General features: G+C 36.5%; 2 non-coding genes across 2 annotated transcripts; both read left to right on the forward strand.

Annotated features, from left to right (window-relative positions):
- Positions 1–1502: 1502 nt before the first annotated feature.
- On the forward strand, positions 1503–1609 carry LOC130958779 (small nucleolar RNA R71). Its single transcript, XR_009077885.1, has one exon. It is a non-coding gene; the product is annotated as a small nucleolar RNA R71 (small nucleolar RNA).
- A 19420-nt stretch (positions 1610–21029) lies between these two features.
- On the forward strand, positions 21030–21137 carry LOC130958918 (small nucleolar RNA R71). Its single transcript, XR_009078019.1, has one exon. It is a non-coding gene; the product is annotated as a small nucleolar RNA R71 (small nucleolar RNA).
- The last annotated feature ends 209 nt before the right edge of the window (positions 21138–21346 follow it).

Genomic DNA, 21346 nt, shown 5'->3' on the forward strand with positions numbered 1-21346 from the left:
ACCGTCGCCCTCGCCCAGTCGCCCTCCCCGTTGCCCTTCTGCTCTAGTGCTACTGCTCTGTGACTCTATCAACAGGTAAGCTCCACTGCTCCAGTTCTAATCTGCTTCTGCTCTGTTCTGCACTTGAAGTTTAATGATTGTTGTGTGAAATACATTACACTCGGCTCTGTTCTGTTACTGTAAGTTCTGTTAAGCTGAATTTTCTTGTTGAATATGCTTGTTGAAATTTGAAACTGTTGAATACATTACACTTGAATATGCTTGTTGAATTTCCTTGTTGAATATGCTTGTTGAATTTCCTTGTAAATTTACTGTTGGATTAGGACATGAAATATGAAACTGTTGGCTGTTGCATTTTTCATGTTATGTAAATCAAATTTTTCATGTAAATCAATTTATGTTTTGTTGATTTGTACTGGAAATATGAAACTGTTGGATTATATGCTTGATTTGAATCTATGAAATATGAATTTGCTTGTCTTGCTGAATAGGGAATTTAACTATTTAAGAATTTAAGGTTGCTGTCTTGCTGAATAGGGAATAGGAACTAGGGAATTTAGGATTGCTATTGTTTTATAATTTTGTGGTTTTGCTACTCCATATTCTTTTAGAATGGCTTCTGCGAATACACCATCAGAAACACCATCTTCGCAAGAACAAGGATCAACTCCTGATGCATCAATCGGAACCCAAAAAAATAATAATCAGAACTAACGATATGTATTTTAAATTTATTAAGTTTATGACTATTTTTAGTATTTTATATTTTTTATTCATGTGAAACCGGTTTTATCGGTTCAACCAACGGTTTATCGGTTGAACCAATAAACCAGTGAGCAGTAACCTGACCGGTTCGATCACCGGTCCGGTTCTTACAACTATGTGCTGAGGTGGTTGTTGTTGATGAGACTGAAATTGGCGGTTATTTATTATTGTTCTGTTGGAAACCGCCCTGAGAATCATTGTTAAAATTCTGAGATCTATGAGGTTGGTCCCTCCACCCAAAATTTGGGTGGTTTCTCCACCCCTGATTATAGGTCTTAGAGTATGGGTCATTATTGGGGTTTCTAGGAGCATTTCCCATGTAATTGACCTGTTCAGAAGAAAATTGAGTATAATCATAATTCTCATTTTGCACAAAATTACCTGTCATGTCATAAGGGATCTCTGGAGGTGCATTCTGAGTGTTGACAGTTGAAACCTGCATCCTACTCAATTGTTGAGAAATTAAACTCATCTGGTGACTCAAAATTTTATTCTGAGCAAGGATAGCATCAAGAGCTTCTACTTCCATAACGCTTTTCTTTTGAGGGGTCTCAGAGTTCACAGGATTCCTGTTAGATGAATATAAATATTGGTTGCTAGCAACCAATTCAATAAGCTCAATAGTCTCCTCAGGTGTCTTCTTCATGTGCAATGAACCACCTGCAGAATTATCCAAACACATCTTAGACATTTCACCCAAGCCTTCATAAAAGATATCTAGTTGGGTCCATTTAGAGAACATATCCGGAGGGCATTGCCTAGTCAGCAACTTGTACCTCTCCCAAGCTTCATAGAGGGTCTCACCATCCTTCTGTCTGAAGGTCTGAACCTCCACCCTAAGCTTAGTCAGCTTCTTTGGTGGGAAAATTTTAGTAAGAAACCCAGTGACAACCTTATTCCAAGTATCCAAACTCTCCTTGGGTTGGGAATCTAGCCACAGCTTTGCTCTGTCTTTCAAGGCAAATGGGAAGAGCATGAGTTTGTACACATCCGAGTTCACTCCATTTGTCTTCAAAATATCACAAATTTGCAGAAAATTAGAAATAAATTGATTTGGGTCTTCTTGGGGAAGGCCATGATACTGACAGTTTTATTGCACCAGAGAGACCAGTTGTGGCTTCAACTCAAAGTTGTTTGCAGCTATAGGAGGCACCACAATGCTTTTTCATAAAGATCTACGGTAGGAGCAGTGTAAGAGCCAAGCACTCTCCTTTGTTGCTCATTCCCATTCGGATATGCCACATTGGCATTAGCAGCATTGTTAGGATCCATTGTGGATTCTGCAGCCTTGTAAAGTCTTGCTTGTTGCAAACGCCACTTAAAGGTCCTTTCAGGTTCGGGATCAAAGTCTAAAAGAGGTTCCTTGTCTCTGTTCCTGCGCATACACAGATAGAAGACAAGAAAGGATAGAACTCTCTACGTCAGAGTGCAGAGAATTTTCAGTAAGGTAACCTGTGTAAAGAGATAAAAGTATTGAATAAAACAAATACTAAAATTCGAAAATTACTATTAAACTTAAGATTAAAAATTTTTGAAATTATTAGGCAAATTAAATAAAAAAATTAAAATAAGACTAATTAGGAAACACCAAACCTAATTTCAAAAATTAAGAAAAATAACATAAGATGCAAATTTTTATTTTATTTTATTTTATTTGCGAGAAACAAATAATAAAAGAAAAAAATAAAACAAAACAGGAGGGGGATCACGAATGAAAGAACGAAAGAAAGAAGGAAAGAAAAAAATTTTATGGGAATAAAAATAAACAAATAGAGAAATAAAAATTAATAATAATAAAATAAAACTAATTAAAAGAAAAATTATCTAATCTAAGAAATCAAACAACGAGTAGTTGTCAATCATAATCAATCCCCGACACCGACACCAAAAACTTGGTGCGAAATTTACAACCACAAACTAACCGGCAAGTGCACAGGGTCGTACCAAGTAGTACCTCAGGTAAATGAGGGTCGATCCCACGAGGATTGATGGACTAAGCAACAATGGTTAAGTGATTTACTTAGTTAGACTAACAGAAAATGGTGTTTGAGAGTTCAAAAAGCATTAAACAGGAAACTCAGAATATTATAAGACATGCAATAAATAAGTTGGGAATGAAATACGGAGAAAGCAGTTAAGGCTTCAGACTTATCTATTTTCCGGATTGACTTTTCTTATTAATTTATCTTAATCATGCAAGATTTAATTCCTGACAAACTATATATGACTAAAACCTAATTCCTTAGACCTTTTTAGTCTCCTCTAAAATTCATCAACCGCCAATTCCTTGGTCAACTAATTCCAATTAGAGGGTGAAATTCAATTCTAGTTATATGCCACAGAAATCCTAATTACCCAAATATAAGAGGATTATATGTCACGTATCCCATTAAATCCATATAATTAAAAATTTAGGAGAATATGTTTTCAAGCTGTTGTTCAAGTAAAGAGCTTTTCCAAGTTATACAAGAACTCAATTAGAAAGAGGGTCATACTTCCGTTCCACCCAATTTCATAAAATAAAGAACAAAAATAATTCTTGAAATATAAATCAGTACATAAATTAAAATAGAAAAAATAAGGAACATAATCAATCCATACAATAGACAGAGCTCCTAACCTTAACCGTGGAGGTTTAGTTGCTCATGGAAAAGAGTGAAAACTAGGATTCTGGTAAACTGTAATTTTTAGAATGAGATGGAATAATCCAGAAGAGAAGTTTCTTTTCCCTTTTATATCTAATCCTAATAAATTTAAATTATATTTTTTTAAAAGTAAATAATATCTTTTCCTATTTTTAAATAAAAATAAAGTTTAAATCAGAATTAATTAAAGTGATCCGCGCGTCTTCAATTTATGAATGGAGACCACTTGCTTCGTAGGGAGGCACACCTAACTTAGCATCAAGCCACGCCTTACTTGAGGTATGCAGTGATTGGAGCTACAAGGCTTGTGTTGCTGCGCCCTACTTGAGTGAAGCAAAATCAATGTGGCGTGCTTTTGTTGTGGCATGCGCCTAACTCAAGCTTTAGTGCGCCTTACTTGGAGTCACGGTCATTGTTGCGTGTTGTTGATGCTGTCTTGCGCCTAACATGAGAAATGTCAAGTTAGGCGCAGCCTTGGCCAGATTGGTGGTAAAGAAGTGTGAACTATTATATATCATTGGAAAGCTCTGGAAGTTAGCTTTTCAAAGCCACTAGAATCACATCCATTGGACCTTTGAAGCTCGAGTTATTCAGGTTTGAGTGCAAAGAGGTCAGCGTTGATAGCATCATTCGCCTTCTTCTCTTTTTCTGTGGAAACTCCATCAAATCCAGCCAAATGCTATCTAAAATAAACAGAATTGCACACGAATCAAAGTAACATCCATAGTGGCTAAAAGATAATTAATTCTTGATTAAACTCAATAAATTAAATGCAAATTCACTAGGAAAAGATAGGGAAGATGCTCACGCATCATGCGTACGCACATGTACCAAATTTTGCAATGCTGTTCCCTCGACAAGGCGTGCAAGCGCCCCCAACAGACTGACATTCCCAGCGTGTGCGTACGCACAGGGCTGTGCATACGCACAGGTTGTAAATCCTCATTGGATATGCGCGCACACCAGCTGTGCTAGCGCTCAAAACAAGAAGTCTTCCCCTGCGTGTGCGTACACACAGCTCTGTGCATGCGCACAGGATTAAAGTTTTGTAGGGTTGTGCGTGCACACAAATCAGAAATCACAAAATTCTGCAACTTTTCAGAGTTTCAGATTTTGACACCAAACTTTGAATGATCATAACTTTCTCTACAAAAATCCAAATTTTACAAACTTTATATCAGTTCAAAGCTCTCAAAGCCATCTTTAATTTAAAACAAGTTTCATGCAATTTCAATCTTTGAGGTTCAAGTTATGATCCGTCAAAGTTCACCTAAAATCCATTTTTACCCAAAAACCTCATAACCTCAAATTCACCAAATCTCACAATTCGAAACCAAACTAATCATAACCCAAACAATACCAAAACAACATCAAAGTCCATACCATTTCCTCCCAATTCAACCATCCATAATATCCCAATTACCTCATTCAACACCATCAAAACCCTTAATCATCAACATCCAAACCATCATAATCATTCATAATCAACATCAATCAACAACAACATCAACCACTACAATTCCTCATATTAATCTCATAAAACTCACATCTTCAAACAATAGTCATCAGAATCAACACTCATATTTCCAATATCAACATACACACTCACCCACATCAATTAACATCATAATACATCATTAACACCAATACTTCTTAACAATCACCATCACCCACAAGAATCAATTATTCATCACAAATCATCAACCATATCAACAACCCTTATCAATAATAATAATCCACAACATTTATCATCCACTTTCTCAACACCAACAACCATCAACATATAATATTACTCCTCAACCATATCCACTCCATACACTATTTACCAATTGGTAAATCACAATTCACTTTCAATTACCAACAACATCAATTATCAATACTCATTAACACCAACAGCTCACCTCTACGGTAAGCACTTCTCGGTTCCTCCCTCACTAGCCACTGCTTGCTGCTTTCTTGTTTCAGTGCTTCGCGACTTTTATTTTTAAAAATTTTATTAATTTATTCTTCAATCTTCAATGCTTTTTCAGTGATTCTTCTCTCGGTCGTTGTCGTTGTTGTTGACGTAACTAGCGTCGGTCACTTCACCCATGTTCCTCTCCTTGTTATTTCATGGTTCGTCTATTTTGTCTCTGTCACCAGTTTGCTGCCCAAATCACCTCTCTGCTCGCCTCTCCATTCTCCACCGAGAGTGATGTCGCTGCTTGCTACTTTGACGTCATTGACGGTATGCTCCTCATCACTAACCTGGTCATTCTTTCCCGACTCCTTATATCATCGTCGTATGTTCTTTTTTGTATTATCGTCGTGTGTTCTTTAGTTACTCTTAAATTAATTTTGAGTTCATTTTTTTTCAATTAATTTTTAAGATTTTGAGCTGAGTTTGTGTTCTGAGTTTCGAATTAGATTATCTATTTAATTTTTTTTTGAATGCTAATCTGATTCTGAATTTAATTTAATTTGGATTCTGAATTTGAAATTAAATTCAGTTTAATTTTTGTTGCTGATGTGTTTTCAGTTTGGTTTAGATTCAAAAGTCATAATCTTACTGGTTAATTAATTAGAATCCAAAAACTAAATATAATTATATGCTTTGGCTTTTTTATATTTAGCAGGTTTAGAAATTTGTAATTGAATTGAACTTTGTTTTATGTTACGATTACATGATTCTTAATTTGATAATCTTTAATAATATTCAATTCTTTATGTAAAATAAAAATGATGTTCTTATTAGAAATTACTTGATTATTAGAAATTATTGTTAAATATTTTTTTATTCTAAATATTTGTTGCTAATGTGATGACACATTAGTATTATTGCTAATTATTTAATTTGAACTTAGAAATTTATTATTTTATAAATTTTTAATTATAAATTATGAATATTGTGAAATTTTAAAATTAGTTTAAAAATTATTGAATTTGAATATTTAAAATTATATATTGAATTTTTAATAATTTTATTATATATTTAATTAAATCAGTTTAATTACGATTTGATTTTGGTTAGATCAATAAATTATTGAACCAATTATCAGTTTAATGATTGATTCAGTTCTCACCACCTTAATAAATACTCTATCGTGTATGCATTTTTATAAATATTATATTTATTTAATTTAAATAAAATAACGTAAAATGCTAACCCCACCTTGAAAGGGGCATGAGTGAGTTTTGGAATAGATATTATTATTATTATTATTATTATTATTATTATTATTATTATTATTATTATTATTATCGGACAGAAACACTCCTACATATGATTCCGTTTTAAGATATCGTTTAGCTGTCTAATAGAACCAAATCTCTTTTACAGATTTCTCTGTCTGTCGTCCAAAACATTTCCACATCCAAAAAGCCTTTCTCACACAAAAAGAGGCCACAATGTTCCGATGCGATCCACACCCTCGTCATAATTAGCAAAAGGGTGTTCAGTTTTGTTTTTTTTTTTTAAAAAAAAAAGAGAATAAAGGATTTATAGGGTTGAATTTTAAAGTGTTAGAAATTTTAATTTATATGTTGACTAGTAATTTTAATCAATAACCTAGCATCTTTAGTTTAATAACTCAATACCATATTTTTTTTAGTAAATAACTTTAAATATTATATATTAACTAAGTATTGATTAAAAAAATCAATTATACTAATTCTATAATATTATTTATTTTAATTCACAAGTAACCTTAAAGATATTTTTAAATATTATTGATTAATTATTAAAAAATAACAAATTATATTAATCCTATAACATTGCTAATTTTAATTTGCAAGCAATTTTTAAAGAGACTCATCATTAAAATAAAAAAATGAATTAACTGAATTATTGAAAACTTAAAATTATTTTATTTTTTAATTAAATATTCTCGCTTTAAGAACCCCCAATGAGTGGCTTAGCCTTGAAACAAAATTATAAGAAAAAATATCTTTAGGATCCACATTAAAGTACTCAAAAGATGACAACTTGAGTGCTACCTTCTTTCCTTTTATCTCTTGCTAGTCATCCACACATTTAGATCAAATAATCGATTGTGTTTCAAAGTACTTTCTCTCACTTTCTCTTTCTCTTTTTCTTTCTAACATAACACACAAATGATGAATAAATAAATAAATAAATAAATTGTCACGACAAGTTAAAACATGGCGTGGTCTTGATGGCCACGTACTTGAGTTATAGATAACCCTTAATTTAGATTGTGTTCACAATTTGCCAGTAATATCTATTGTGATGCCTTTTTTCTTTTAACTTTGTATTTTTGTTCTTACATCATCTAATATATATCCCTAACTAACTAGTTTTCAACATCTCGTCCAAATAGTGGCCTTAGTCTCTTCAAAATTTTGAAAAAGTATACATATACTATATGTGTTTAATAAAATATAAAATATTTAGTAATTTTATATATAATTATTTTTAATAATATAATGTATTTAAATTTTATTTTTTTCACTAACATTATTATTTAACTAATTTAATATTATACACTCAAATTTTTATATTTTTTATATTAATTTCTACATACTCATTTCTATGAAATTTATATTTTTTGATAATCACATTTTTATTTTAGATATTTTTTTGTAAAATACATTAATTTTTCTTCTAAATTTATAGTGTTAAAAGAAAAACTTTTAATTTATTTTTTATGATAAAGTATTTCGACTATCGTTTTATTTTGAAATTAAAGTTATATCTTATAGTGCCAGATCACAGAGTGAGGCTACGATTATGGTAGAGAGTGAGAGAGCAGAGCCAGCGAGGAGTGATGAAGAGTGAGAGGAAGGGGTTGCGTCGAATAGTGAGGGTTCAGAGAGGGAGATACAGCGAAGAGTGGAACTTAAGAGGGAATGGGGAAATTTGGGGGGAGGGGGATGGGGGATTTTTTTGGAGGGGGGTCTATGGTCACCGTTTTTAAAAAAATCGTGATCATAGACCGTTTTAGGTTACTCTTTCGAAAAGACGTGATCATAGACTCTTTTAGACCACCCTCTAAAACTATGACCATAGATCCCTTTAAGTTACTCCCCAAAGCCGTGATCATAAACCCTTTTAGGTCACATTTTTTTGAAAAAACGTGACTATAGAACTTTTTTTGTCACTGTAAAAAACTGTGACCATAGATCTCTTTAGGTCACCCCCAAAACTGTGATCATAGACCTTTTTAGGCCACCCCCCAAAACCGTGACCATGGAGGGTCTATGGTCACAATTTTTTACCGTGACCAAAAAAATCGTAACTATAGACCCAAAATGTTGTAATGTGTATGCTATAAAAGTATCGATATCTTTAAGATAATTAATAATTTATGATTTGTTTTTAAATTTTTAAAACTTTTAAAAGAATTAATTTTAATTAAAAAATACATAACAAGATTTGAACTAAATACAACATATATAAAAGTATTGGTGTCTTATAATTTTATAGAATATTATTGAATATTATGTTTCTTTTATGTAATTCTCACATCAAAATCAAAATTACTAAAAATTCTATGATTATATATATTAATAAACTTAATAAAAAACAACTCAATAGTTAAATATCATGTATAAATTATTTTTATATAATAAAAAATAACAAAAAATAATTAAAAAATTCATATAAAATTTGATCCATACATATTAAAATTTATAGTTTTGCAGGTAAACAATGATTTTTATGAACAATGTGAACAATAATTAATTTTTGTGAAAATAACTTGTTTAAACCAAGTGCATTTGAAAATGTCCTGAATGTCCCAAACAGAAATTTGCAACGTCAAAGTCGCAAACCACGTTTCTATATAAATCGAATTGAATAGATTCGATTTAGTAAAACAGGTAGTAAATCGAATCTAAATGATTCGAATTAGGTGCATTTAAGTTCAGTGAACGTAAATCAAATCAAATGAATTCGATTTAGATATGAACGTAATTCGAATCAATTAGATTCGATTTATGGTTGAACGTAAATTGAGTCAATTAAATTCCATTTACACATGCAACCAGCATTAGAGTAAATCGAATATAATTGTTTCGATTTACAAAGCGGAGAGGTGTATAAAAAGAAGCTGCTATACGAAATTTTGTGGAATGAGTGAGATTCACAATGGCTAGTGATGAGAGTTTTGTAGCTCTTGTACACTACAGAGGGTCCATTAAGAAGAAAACGCGATCAGAAATTAAGTTCACTGACAAAGATCTGCTGAGTATTTTTCTCAAACCTTCGACAAGTTTCGCTGAGTTTAAGAATAATATACTCCAAAGACTAGGAATGCATGACGTGAAACGGGTGGAAAGTTGTTCTATCGAATTTCGATTTCCGTGTCACGCGATGATGTGAAGTATGATTCGTTCATTATTAGCAGTGACGAAGATATGCAGGTGTTGTTTCATTGTCGCCGTCAGTTTCCTGAGGTGAGGACTACAGAGTTGTTAGCGAAACTTGTGGATGTGGCATCAAGTTCTGGAGGCTCGAACAGGAATATGCAGTCCACAGGACATGTAGCCAGCTCTAGTGCATTGCCTGTTGGATCATCGTCAGCAGTGCCGGTGATTGCACCCGAGCCAGACTTAGTGACTTCACCATTGTTTGCCGTCAATCTGAATCGAAGTTGTGATGCATTAGTTGGCGAGGCTGGACCGTTAGGAGACGGTGATTTTGCGGCGCCCAGTTCTCCTCCTATGTTCCGAAATTCAGAAAGGTTGGAGCACCTGAAGGGGTTAAGGATGCATTGCAGGATGATGATGATGATGATGATGATGTGGAGCCCGCAATGATTGCTGCGGATGATAGCGAGGAGGAGACACCACAGACGACTCCATCTGTCGGTGGGGGAGCTTCTAGTTTAGGTACTAATCAGTACCCCTCCCCCCACTTCTCTGCTCTAGACTTGGATGCCATGGCACCTCAGGAGGATCCCTCTATACCTGTTGGCTTCGGGGCAAGAGACTCGCAAGCTACAGGTGGTGTATCTGAGCTTCAGGTCGGCCAGCAATTTCAGGATAAGGAGGAAGTCGTGCTTAGCATGAAGACCTATAGCATTCGCCGCGGGGTTGAGTACAGGGTATTGGAGTCGGATCACCGCAAGAAATATGGCAAGTGCAAGGAGTTTGGGAGCGGGTGCGTATGGCTAATCCGGGTCAGTCTCGCCAGCGCAAGGAGATTTGGGAGGTAAAACATACAATGGTCCTCACACTGGTCTAGCCACATCAATCTCTAGTGACCACAGAAAGCTTGATTATCATGTCATATCAGCCACCCTCTATAAACCGTGGAAAGTCTGTCAGGCATCCGCTAACATACTGCCCGTCGATCGGAGACCAAGGTGGTACGCTACATCTTGTAGGGTGATCGTGCACTCCCCAAATGGCATGTGGAATGTATGCGTCTCAGGACGCCATCTCCACGAAGGCACTGACCAATAGCTCGTCCAACCGAAACCAACTCTCGTTCAATCTTGTAAGATGGTACAGACCAGCCATCTGCAAGTAAGGAACGATCCTATCATCCAACATCATGCCGTGCTACCGTCTCATGCTGCTGATGCATCGATGGGGCTGCATAAGAATAGAAGATGACTTCTCACATTCGTCACATAAACACCTCTGAATGCATCAAAATTTCAAGTTACCACAACATTGCATGCCATCACTTTCCAAACATTTTTATCTTTCTATCCCTACCAATATATAGAAAGGCTAACAACTACATTACTCATATACAATTCTTCGTATTAACAAAAAAATTACTAATACGAGATAAAAAAAATTTTCTCTTTATTAACAAACATAGAAAACAGTAGTTAACCTTGTTCATTAATCTACATCTAGCCCTATTCTATAGTTAATGACTCACTAAGCATGACATGAACTAAATTTAAATATTTGTTTCTGGATTTATTTTAAAAATCCCACACTAACAGTTATAAATAACTGCTAACTTATTTAAAAACAAATTAAATATTAAAAACACTAACCTCGAGGTGGACGGCTCTAGCAATATGCGCGACTCCGTCAAGTTGATACAGACGATTCGGGTCATCCTCCATGCATTTAGAGTCAGTCCAACTAGGGTTGCTTTCAGAGAATCTCGGAACTGGGAGGTGGGGTTGGGAGAGGGTATGGCGTTTATGGGTTCAAATCAAGTGACTTCGATTTGTTTATATAGCGAAGAAGCAAGCAAATCGAATCAATTTGATTCGAATTATACTCGTTCCATTTGCTAATAAATCGAAGCAAGTCAGTTCGATTTAAAAAAAACTCAAATCGAATCAAATGGATTCGATTTACATGGGTTTTGAATTTCGTGGTAAAAATCGAATCGTCTTGATTCGATTTACAGGTTTCCGAAATCGAACTCACTAAATTCGATTTATGCATTTTCTCAATACGAACGTAATTCGAATTGGGTTGATTCGATTTGCATTCAAAGACTTTTCTCACTTAATTTGAATCAATTAGATTCGATTTACTACGTGTTTGGCTAAATCGAACTTACTGAATTCGATTTATATAGATATCCACACTGGGACTTTGACGTCGCAAATTTCTGTTTGGGACATTTAGGACATTTTCAAAAGCACTTGGTTTAACCAAGTCATTTGCCCTTAATTCTTAAACCCTAACATTAGGATAACTATCCACACCCTTAATGAATTGAACATCTAATATATCTATTGTTCACATTATTTAGTATTATTCTTATTGTTTATCTATACTTTTCCTAAAATTTATAGATTTGTTCGTGTCCACAATCACTCGTATTCACGTTCAAATTTAAAGGCTAAGTCGTTTTCCAAGACCCCAATTTCTTTGTTGAAGATATGCATGTTACGTTGTTCTATATATACACGACCATATGGAGCAGATTCTAAATCATATGCTGAAAAAGAAAAATAGCTGGAGAGACATTGTATGAGAATTGAAGTAAAAGGTGGAAAATAAATGGCTGGAATTAATTAAGGGCATGCGGCGTATAAAGAGAGGACCGAAAGTGCACTGCATATAATATAATGATACTAACATAGTGGGATGTTCAACTAACAAGTAACAACTCTCTATTTTAGTTTTTTTTTTTTTTTTTTTATTCTGGAACGACGACTTTTATTTCCTCATCATTTAATTTTGTGATGACACTGCCATAGGGGGACTTTCACATCAGACCAACAAAAGAAAAGCTTCATCATGTTACTATAAACAGAAAAATTTAGGGTTACGAAACCCATAGTTTCTCTTATTAAAGATAAGGTTTTCTTTTGTGGGGTCTAGCTAGCCATTGTGTAGAAAGTGGCTAGAAAAATTTGAAATGAAATGTAATATATATATATATAGTAGCCAACAATAAGAAAATGCGAAATTTTTTATATATGAACATTTTATTTCGTTTCATTTGTACAAAGCTAGAGGAAGAACGAAAGAAAAACTCGGTAATAGACTTCTCCATATAACAATTAAGTTAAATGTTGAGAAAGATTTTTATCTAAAAGAAGTGTGAGTAGTATTCAATATACATCGAAAATATTTTTGGATATAACTTTTATATTACTCTTTAGAATAGGAATAGATAGATACTTTGGAAGCACTACATGTAAGTCAAATCTGTATAAGAGTGTAAAAAAGATACTACGTAGTTACTTTGAATATAGAATTTTTTTTCAAAGTATTGGCATGTGATTTTTTTCCAGCTTTAAGATTTTCTAAGTTAAATATTAGAATAAAATACTATTCTTGTAACCTGACTTAGAATTAGTTAGTTGCTTTTGTTAGCATTAGTTAGTTAGAGTTGCCAGCTAGTAAAGTTAGGCAGATTAAGTTAATTAGCTCTTGTGTAACTATATAAAGATAAGCATGTAATGCAGAAACAGATGATGAATAAACACATCTTTCATCTTTGCCAAAATCTCTCTTTCTCATCTTCTCCAATTCTCTCCTTCTGGAGATTCCAATTCTCCAAATTCCAATTCACTAACAGCTTCTTCTTTACTTGCACCTTCCTTCTCTGTTCATCTCTCTCTCTCTCACTCCCTTCTCCAAGTTCTTCACCTTTTACCTTTGGACTTACCTGACAGAGATTAATGAGAGTCCAAATCTCTCCAACCACGAAATTTCACATGGTGCGGTGAGCCTGAAGGAGAGATCGCAGCTCCGATCAACGAGACCGAGGGTGAAAAATTTGAATCTGAAATCAAATCGGATTCATTGATTACCTTCCTCTTTTTTCTTGCTTTTCATTTTGAAGCTGTTAAGACCCAATTCTTTTCAATTTCTCAATTTCTTGAATCTACATCAATTCCTTAATCGACGATGACAACCAATCAATCAAATCCACCTTTTCCTATGGACGCACAATCAATTGCAAATTTTTTGAATCAGATCTCTGCGATTTAAGCTCATGTGGCAAGAACTACTGTGAATACGATGCAAGATCTAGTGAGCCCCCTATTTCATCCATCCAAGTGAAAGTCCGGGTAATCCTTTCATACCTATTAAAGTGAATGCAAGCAATTATAACTCGTGGAGCCGAGGCATGCTTTTAGCTCTGAAATCAAAGAACAAGTTAAAATTTATCGATGGATCCATTGTAAAACCAGACGAACTCGATCCACTATTTGAAGTCTGGGAGAAGTGCAACACCTGTCTGGTATCATGGATAACTATGTCCCTTAGCCCAGAAATATCAGGAAGTGTAATTTGGATCAGCAACGCCTCAGACTTGTGGAAAGAATTGAAACGGAGGTACTATCAGGGTGACAAGTTCAGAGTTGCTGAGTTACAAGAAGAGCTCTTCCAACTCAGGCAAAGGGATGCCACTATAACTGCTTACTACACGAAGCTACAATCAATTTGGGAAGACTTGAATAACTTCAGGCCAATTCTAGAGTGCACTCATTGTGAACAATCATGCACATGTGGACTGAATGTGATGCAAGAATTCAGAAGAGATGATTACACAACAAGATTTTTGAGAGGTTTCAATGACCAGTATACTGTTGTCAGATCGCAACTGATGTTGATGACTCCCATGCCTGATATAGACACTGCCTTCTCCATGTTGACACAACAGGAAAGACAGTTCAATAATTGCTAAGATTCAAAGATCTTCTTTACAAAGCAATACCTCCTTATCAACCAACTGACGATAGAAATAGAGGGAAAGGCAGAGGCAAAGGAAGATACTAAGGCAATGGTAGAGGCAGTGGTACCAGAATGCAATGCACATTCTATGACAAATTAGAACATACCATTGATATATGCTATAAAAAGCATAGCTTGCAACCCCATCTAAGGCAATGACAAACCGGCAGCATCAATTTCACCACTGTTGAACCACATATTGAGAAGAGAAATCATTATCTTAGCCAAGTCAGTCTGGGCAATTGCCATAAGGAAGCTAGTGAGGAGCCAAGCTATGATATCAATTCACTCCAAAAGGAAGCAATTATCAAATTTCTCAAAGGACAAGAAGCTCAACAGCAACCTCAAGTCACAACCCAGGTTCAACACCCTCCAAATGTTATTCCCATGAATCAAGGTAAAACTGTTGTTTTAAAACTGGTGCACGAAATTGTGATCATCAATGGCACCATCAACATGGTACGCTCAATTGCAATCTCAACTTCGCACAACTAACCAGCAAGTGCACTGGGTCGTCCAAGTAATAAACCTTACGCGAGTAAGGGTCGATCCCACGGAGATTGTTGGTATGAAGCAAGCTATGGTCATCTTGTAAATCTCAGTCAGGAAGATTCAAATGGTTATGGATGATTTATGAATAAAGCATAAAATAAAGATAGAGATACTTATGTAATTCATTGGTGAGAATTTCAGATAAGCGTATGGAGATGCTTTGTCCCTTCCGTCTCTCTGCTTTTCTACTATCTTCATCCAATCCTTCTTACTCCTTTCCATGGCAAGCTGTATGTTGGGCATCACCGTTGTCAGTGGCTACAGTCCCGTCCTCTTAGTGAAAATGTTTAACGCGCTCTGTCACAGCACGGCTAATCATCTGTCGGTTCTCAATCAGGTTGGAATAGAATCCAGTGATTCTTTTGCGTCTGTCACTAACGCCCAGCCTTCAAGAGTTTGAAGCTTGTCACAATCATTCAATCCTTGAATCCTACTCAGAATACCACAGACAAGGTTTAAACCTTCCAGATTCTCTTGAATGTCGCCATCAATTCTAGCTTATACCACGAAGATTCTGATTAAGGAATCCAAGAGATATCCACTCAATCTAAGGTAGAACGGAGGTGGTTGTCAGGCACACGTTCATAGGTGAAAATTATGATGAGTGTCACAGATCATCACATTCATCAAGTTGAGGAACAAGTGATATCTTAGAACAAGAATAAGCCGAATTGAATAGAAGAACAATAGTAATTACATTGATACTCGAGGTACAGCAGAGCTCCACACCTTAATCTATGGTGTGTAGAAACTCCACCGTTGAAAATACATAAGAACAAGGTCTAGGCATGGCCGTGAGGCCAGCCCCCAAATGATCTAAGAACTAAACGTACAAAGATGATCCTAAGATCTAAAGTGATCAAAATATTCAAAGATTTAAAGATGAAAATACAATAGCAAAAGGTCCTATTTGTAGAGAACTAGTAGCCTAGCGTTTACAAAGATGAGTAAATGACATAAAAATCCACTTCCGGGCCCACTTGGTGTGTGCTTGGGCTGAGCATTGAAGCTTCTATGTGTAGAGACTTTTCTTGGAGTTAAACACCAGCTTTTGTGCCAGTTTGGGCGTTTAACTCCCATTCTTGTGCCAGTTCCGGGGTTAAACGCCAAAATTCTTGAGCTGACTTGAAACGCCTGTTTGGGCCATCAAATCTCGAGCAAAGTATTGACTATTATACATTGCTGGAAAGCTCAGGATATCTACTTTTCAACGCAGTTGAGAGCGCGCCAATTGGGCTTCTGTAGCTCCAGAAAATTCACTTCGAGTGCAGGGAAGTCAGAATCCAACAGCATCTGCAGTCCTTTTCAGCCTCTGAATCAGATTTTTGCTCAGGTCCCTCAATTTCAGCCAGAAAATACCTGAAATCACAGAAAAACACACAAACTCATAGTAAAGTCTAGAAAAATGAGTTTTAACTAAAAACTAATAAAAATATAATAAAAACTAACTAAAACATACTAAAAACATACTAAAAACAATGCCAAAAAGTGTATAAATTATCCGCTCATCACAACACCAAACTTAAATTGTTGCTTGTCCCCAAGCAACTGAAAATCAAATAAGATAAAAAGAAGAGAATATGCAATGAATTCCAAAAACATCTATGAAGATCAGTATTAATTAGATGAGCGGGGCTTTTAGCTTTTTGCCTCTGAACAGTTTTGGCATCTCACTTTATCCTTTGAAATTCAGAATGATTGGCTTCTATAGGAACTCAGAATCCAGATAGTGTTATTGATTCTCCTAGTTAAGTGTGATGATTCTTGAACATAGCTACTTTATGAGTCTTGGCCGTGGCCCAAAGGACTCTGTCTTCCAGTATTACCACTGGATACATACATGCCACAGACACATAATTGGGTGAACCTTTTCAGATTGTGACTCAGCTTTGCTAGAGTCCCCAATTAGAGGTGTCCAGGGTTCTTAAGCACACTCTTTTTGCCTTGGATCACGACTTCATTATTATATTTTTTTGTGTTCACTGCTTTTTCTTGCTTCAAGAATCATTTTTATGATTTTTCAGATCCTCAGTAACATGTCTCCTTTTTCATCATTCTTTCAAGAGCCAACATTCATGAACAACAAATTCAAAAGACATATGCACTGTTCAAGGATACATTCAGAAGTCAAAGTATTGCCACCACATCAAAATAATTGATCTGTTATAAGACATAAACATAGATAAACATAGGCATAAAAATTCAAAAAAACAGGAAAATAAAGAACAAGGAAATTAAAGAACGGGTCCACCTTAGTGATGGCGGCTTGTTCTTCCTCTTGAAGATCTTATGGAGTGCTTGAGCTCCTCAATGTCTCTTCCTTGCCTTTGTTGCTCCTCTCTCATGATTCTTTGATCTTCTCTAATTTCATGGAGGAGGATGGAATGTTCTTGGTGCTCCACCCTTAGTTGTCCCATGTTGGAACTCAATTCTCCTAGGGAGGTGTTGATTTGCTCCCAATAGTTTTATGGAGGAAAGTGCATCCCTTGGGGCATCTCAGGGATTTCATGATGAGTGGGATCTCTTGTTTGCTCCATCCTTTTCTTAGTGATGGGCTTGTCCTCATCAATGAGGATGTCTCCCTCTATGTCAATTCCAACTGAATAACAGAGGTGACAAATGAGATGAGGAAAGGCTAACCTTGCCAAGGTAGAGGACTTGTCCGCCACCTTATAAAGTTCTTGGGCTATAACCTCATGAACTTCTACTTCCTCTCCAATCATGATGCTATGAATCATGATGGCCCGGTCTATAGTAACTTCAGACCGGTTGCTAGTGGGAATGATTGAGCGTTGATAAACTCCAACCATCCCCTAGCCACGGGCTTGAGGTCTTGCCTTCTCAGTTGAACCGGCTTCCCTCTTGAATCTCTCTTCCATTGAGCGCCCTCTTCACAAATGTCTATGAGGACTTGGTCCAACCTTTGATCAAAGTTGACCCTTCTAGTGTAAGGGTGTTCATCTCCTTGCATCATGGGCAAGTTGAATGCCAACCTTACATTTTCCGGACTAAAATCTAAGCATTTCCCCCGAACCATTGTAAGCCAATTCTTTGGGTCCGGGTTCACACTTTGATCATGGTTCTTGGTGATCCATGCATTGGCATAGAACTCTTGAACCATTAAGATTCCGACTTGTTGAATGGGGTTGGTAAGAACTTCCCAACCTCTTCTTCGGATCTCATGTCGGATCTCCGGATATTCACTCTTTTTGAGTTTGAAAGGGACCTCGGGAATCACCTTCTTCATGGCCACAACTTCATAGAAGTGGTCTTGATGCACCTTTGAGATAAATCTCTCCATCTCCCATGACTCGGATGTGGAAGCTTTTGCCTTCTCTTTCCTCTTTCTAGAGGTTTCTCCGGTCTTAGGTGCCATAAATGGTTATGGAAAAACAAAAAGCTTTAGCTTTTACCACACCAAACTTAGAAGGTTTGCTCGTCCTCGAGCAAAAGAAGAAAAAGAGAGTAGAAGGAGAAGAAATAGAGGAGATGGAGGGAGGCTTTGTGTTTCGGCCAAGGGGGAGAAGTAGTGTTTAGGTTGTGTGAAAATGAAGGAGTGAAGATGGGTTTATATAGGAGTGGAGAGAGGGGTAGGGTTCGGTTATGTATGGGTGAGTTTGGGAGGGAAAGTGGCTTGAATTTGAATGGTGAGGTAGGTATGGTTTTATGAAGGATGGATGTGAGTGGTGAAGAGAATGGTAGGATTTGATAGGTAAAGGATTTTTGGGGAAGAGGTATTGAGGTGATTGGTGAATGGGTGAAGAAGAGAGAGAGTGGTGGGGTAGGTGGGGATCCTGTGGGGTCCACAGATCCTGAGGTGTCAAAGATAATTCATCCCTGCACCAAGTGGCGAGCAAAAATTACTCTTTCTGCCAATCCTGGCGTTAAACACCGGGCTGGTGCCCATTTCTAGCGTTTAACGCCAGCTTGATGCCCATTCCTGGCGTTAAACGCCAGTCTGGTGCCCCTTTCTGGCGTTAAATGCCCAGAATGGTGCCAGACTAGGCATTAAACGCCCATTTGCTGCCCTTACTGGCGATTAAACGCCAACAAGGTTTTTCTCCAGGGTGTGCTATTTTTCTTTCTCTTTTTCATTATGTTTTCTCTTTTTCAATTGATTTTGTGACTTCCCATGATCATCAACCTATAGAAAACATAAAATAACAAAGGAAAATAGATAAATATAGCATTGGGTTGCCTCCCAACAAGTGCTTCTTTAATGTCAGTAGCTTGACAGTGGGCTCTCATGGAGCCTCACAGATACTCAGAGCAATGTTGGAACCTCACAACACCAAACTTAGAGTTTGAATGTGGGGGTTCAACACCAAACTTAGAAGTTGGTTGTGGCCTCCCAACACCAAACTTAGAGTTTGACTGTGGGGGCTCTGTTTGACTCTGTTTTGAGAGAAGCTCTTCATGCTTCCTCTCCATGGTTACAGAGGGATATCCTTGAGCCTTAAATACAAAGGATTCTTCATTCACTTGAATGATCAATTCTTCTCTGTCAACATCAATCACAGCCTTTGCTGTGGCTAGGAAGGGTCTGCCAAGGATGATGAATTCATCCATGCACTTCCCAATCTCTAGGACTATGAAATCAGCAGGGATGTAATGGTCTTCAATCTTTTCCAGAACATCCTCTACAAGTCCATAAGCTTGTTTTCTTGAATTGTCTGCCATCTCTAGTGAGATTCTTACAGCTTGTACCTCAAAGATCCCTAACTTCTCCATTACAGAGAGAGGCATGAGGTCTATTCTTGACCCTAGGTCACACAGAGCCTTCTTAAAGGTCATGGTGCCTATGGTACAAGGTATTGAGAACTTCCCAGGGTCCTGTCTCTTTTGAGGTAATCTCTGCCTAGTCAAGTCATCCAGTTCTTTAGTGAGCAAAGGGGGTTCATCCTCCCAAGTCTCATTACCAAATAACTTGTCATTTAGCTTCATGATTGCTCCAAGGTATTTAGCAACTTGCTCTTCAGTGACATATTCATCCTCTTCAGAGGAAGAATACTCATCAGAGCTCATGAATGGCAGAAGTAAATCCAATGGAATCTCTATGGTCTCATTATGAGCCTCAGATTCCCATGGTTCCTCATTAGGGAACTCATTGGAGGCTAGTGGACGTCCATTGAGGTCTTCCTCAGTGGCGATCACTGCCTCTTCCTCCTCTCCAAGTTCTGCCATGTGGGTCATGTTAATGGCCTTGAATTCTCCTTTTGGATTCTCTTCTGTATTGCTTGGAAGAGTACTAGGAGGGAGTTCAGTAATTTTCTTGCTCAGCTGTCCCACTTGTGCCTCCAAATTCCTAATGGAGGACCTTGTTTCAGTCATAAAACTTTGAGTGGTTTTGATTAGATCAGAAACCATGGTTGCTAAGTCAGAGTGGCTCTGCTTAGAATTCTCTGTCTGTTGCTGAGAAGATGATGGAAAAGGCTTTCCATTGCTAAACCTGTTTCTTCCTCCATTATTGTTGTTGAAACCTTGTTGAGGTCTCTGTTGATCCTTCCATGAGAGATTTGGATGATTTCTCCATGAAGGATTATAGGTATTTCCATAGGGTTCTCCCATGTAGTTCACCTCTTCCATTGAAGGGTTCTCAGGATCATAAGCTTCTTCTTCAGATGAAGCATCCTTAGTACTGCCTGGTGCAGCTTGCATTCCAGACAGACTTTGAGAAATCATATTGACTTGTTGAGTCAATATTTTGTTCTGTGCCAATATGGCATTCAGAGTATCAATCTCAAGAACTCCTTTCTTCTGATTCGTCCCATTGTTCACAGGATTCCTTTCAGAAGTGTACATGAATTGGTTATTTGCAACCATTTCAATGAGTTCTTGAGCTTCTGCAGGCGTCTTCTTTCGATGAAGAGATCCTCCAGCAGAGCTGTCCAAAGACATCTTGGACAGTTCAGACAGACCATCATAGAAGATACCTATGATGCTCCATTCAGAAAGCATGTCAGAGGGACACTTTCTGATAAATTGTTTGTATCTTTCCCAAGCTTCATAGAGGGATTCACCTTCCTTCTGTCTGAAGGTTTGGACTTCCACTCTAAGCTTACTCAATTTTTGAGGTGTTAGAGGAAAAGAAGAATAGAAGGAGAGGTAGAAGAATTCGAACTTATCAAGAAAGATGGAGTTCGAATTGTGCATTGAGGAGGAGTGTTAGTCCATAAATAGAAGGATGTGAGAAAAGGGGAAGAAATTTTTGAAAATTAAAGTGAATAAAAAAATTAATTGATTTTCGAAAACTAAGATTGGGAAAGAAA

This window comes from Arachis stenosperma, chromosome 10 (assembly GCF_014773155.1).
Source record: "Arachis stenosperma cultivar V10309 chromosome 10, arast.V10309.gnm1.PFL2, whole genome shotgun sequence".
Classification (NCBI taxonomy): Eukaryota; Viridiplantae; Streptophyta; class Magnoliopsida; order Fabales; family Fabaceae; genus Arachis; species Arachis stenosperma.